A 3,473-nucleotide genomic window follows, 5' to 3' on the forward strand; every position below is an offset into this window, starting at 1 on the left:
CGAGGTTTCGATCAGTTTATCGTCAAACATGAGTCATAGCATTTCGAAATTCGGTCGTAGCAGTCGAGACTTACGTACTGCTCTCAAGTCACATAATGACATTATCCGCCAATACATTTCGCTACTGGCTCAAAAAGTAGAAAGTGTGAAAAATGAATTACTAGATTGTCTCGTTGCCATCGACCAGCGTGTGGAAGCCTCGGATTCTCAAATTCGCGACATGATCGAAGTTTCGAATGCACAAAGACGTGACGATATGAGAACTTTTCAAAGTAGTCTGAAAGCATCACTATCTCACTTGTCAACAAATTCAGATTTAGCCAAACACAAGAAAGAAGTTTCTGTGAACGAATAAAAAAGTATATAAGGAGGTCTTGCAATATGTTTCCAGCCAGTACAATGTCGGACCTGGCCAGTGACCTTCATTGAGCTATACAGTCTGTTCGTGAAAAATATTTACTTGCTAGACGAACAAGACTTGTACGTGAGATGGAAAATGAGAAGATATTTAAACCAATCAATAGTCGCCTCGAGGAACTTAAAAACAAGGAAGAAGCAGCCTTCATTGTGAAGACAGAAGTTGAAGATGAAATGCCAACTGTAAAGAAGAGAAAGTATGAACCAGATCGAGAAGAAGAGGACTTAACAAGTACAGAGTCCATGCACAAGAAGAAAATACCGAAAAAGGGACATCAAGTTAATGCAATGGTCCGACCATACCTGATATCGTTTATGAGCCGGAATAATGACACGACCTACGGAGTGTACAGAAAACATAATAAGTGGTTCCTCCATGCTAAAGAAATGGACTTTCTACCAGGAAATATCGTTCGCGTAGAAGAGTTCAAAACGCGTGGGACTCCGGGTCTGAACGAATTGCTGTTTCGCATGGAGCCTAAAAGATATTCTCACAAAGACTTACAAGAGTACAAAAAACTGCTAGAGCTAACCAATGCACATTTTCGCGATAACGATTCAGATAGTGGTGTATATAAAGACGAAGATCATGAAAATATCGACATTCTCGCTAATCTCTTCAGTGAACTAACAATACATGGCGAAGGTTTAAAAAAAGCTAGAAAGTGGTCAGACATTTGACTATGTATATTGGGACGACCCCAATGAATTAGTTGATCGCCTTAGAATTCTACATGCTTCGCTTAGTGTAGGAAACTATTCGCACATCAACGAAATAGTCTCCATACTTGAAGAACTGAGGAAAGCCGTCTACATACAATGAGTCGAACCGAAATCGCTCTCGAACTTCATGCTCCTGCTAGACGGAAATACCTTCGTCGCAAAGTCATAGTTCGTGGAATTGATGATTTATTCCAGGCGGACCTTGTTGAGATGATACCGTATTCCCGATTAAATAAAGGTTTCAAGTACATGTTGACAGTCATCGATGTTTATAGCAAGTTCGCTTGGACGAGACCTGTAAAATCAAAGACTGCAACTGACGTAGCCAAGGCCATGAACAATATTTTGCGTGATGGACGTGTACCGTCGCACCTGCAAATGGACCTCGGGAAAGAATTCTACAATGCAACCTTCAAGGCTTTGATGAAGAAGTATGGCATCAAACACTACTCTACATTTAGTAACGTCAAAGCCTCCATTGTCAAAAGGTTTAACAGAACTAAGCGTTCCAAGATGTGGCGGCATTTCACGGCTAACGAAAATTACAAGTGGCTTGACATATTGCCGAAACTAATAAGCGAGTATAATTCCACGGTGCATTCTACCACGAAAATGAAGCCAAAGGACGTAACGGACAATCGCCTGCTTCAAACAGTGTTTTCCAACACGAAGAAGAGAGATCCACGAAAGCGTAAAGCTAACGTCGGTGACATTGTTCGAATCTCCAAGCAGAAAGGTATCTTCGAGAAAGGTTTCACTGCGAACTGGAGTCCTGAACTTTTCCGTGTGACACATGTACGTAAATCAGAGCCTAGGACCTCGAAGATTTGAACCACAAACCTATCCATGGCGGCTTCTATTCCGAAGAGATTCAGCCTACGTTGTATCCCAATACGTACTTGGTGGAGAAGATTATAAAACGTAGAAATGGACTGTCCTACGTTAAGTGGTGGGGCTTACCACCTCGCTTTAATTCGTGGGTGGCTAATGCGGAAATTGAGGAATCCACAAAACTTTAGTAATTTGTCTGTGTATTTTTTTTGTACTTGTAGTAGTGTAGTATGTATGTAATAACTTTTTTTTAAATAAGAACTTGCGGTGTTTTAATTTTTTTAAACCTAACTTTTTTAAAAACTAAAGTTGTTTTGTATCGGCTAGGGATAGAACCAAGGACCTTAGTCGACCTTATCAATCAGTATATAGATTACAAATTTATGTAATGAATTTTGAGCTTTTTCCCGAATCTCTAGCATTAAAATTATGAATTACCAATATGTTGGTCTTGATGTCTGATAGAATGATGGAAGTAGAGGTTTTAAAGTTTCTTTAAAAATGTTGAACATGGTTTGTTGAAATTATTATTTTTTACATAAAATTAAACATTATTGCATCGATCGGGTATCGAACCGAGGAAAGGAGCGGATCGAATCAATATGTAAATTAATGAGTGATTTATTTAATGAATTTTGGAACTTTTCCCGAATGTATAGCTAAATAATTACGGATTTTCAAGATGGCGGCCAAATTTCAAGATGGCGGGTGTCACAGTAATAAATGATTACTGCACTCTAGCAGATAAGAATTAAACTAACATTGCGTCAGCGCACTCTCGCCGACGATACAAGGATGATGATGACTTCCAGCATCGAATACAAGATGGGAGTCATGACGTCATACTAGGTGACGATATATATGAATGGCAAAAAGTGGTGGGGGTCAGTATGCCAGCAGCCACCACGGGGAAAGGATCGGTCATCATTTATATTTTTTTGCACTCCGAACTCCTTGTCGTAAATGTTTTTTTTTTATTATTTTTCATTAAAATTTTATTAAGTAATTTTTTTATAAATTTTAAATTTCTTTTTCATTAAAATCGGATAATAAATAAAGATTTTAAAGATGGCGACCGTAACGAAAATTGCAAAGGTGACGTCATCATCCAATATGGCGAATAACACATCGCCAGAATGTCCGAGAACACAATGACGTCAATATCCTGCAATGGTATTTTTCACCTAATCGAGCACATTACTTATGTACTCAATGGCGTCGAGGTAGACCAGACGAGAGATGTAGGCATAACATCTGCTATGAAAAATTACCTTTCGCTCACGCCAAATGAACTGTCTGCTGCAAAGATGGCCGGTTGGGCTCTCGAGGATGAATATAAGCTTCCGGTTTATGCCGAAGGGAAGTTCGAAGTTTGTTTTCCTCTGTCCATGCTTCTTGGATTCGCTGAGGACTACAAGCATATAATCATTAATTCGAAACAAGAGCTCGTACTGCTTTTAGCCAACACGCACATTAATGCAATTGTCGCCGCTGCAGAAAAC

This window comes from Bacillus rossius, chromosome 2 (assembly GCF_032445375.1).
Source record: "Bacillus rossius redtenbacheri isolate Brsri chromosome 2, Brsri_v3, whole genome shotgun sequence".
Classification (NCBI taxonomy): domain Eukaryota; kingdom Metazoa; phylum Arthropoda; class Insecta; order Phasmatodea; family Bacillidae; genus Bacillus; species Bacillus rossius.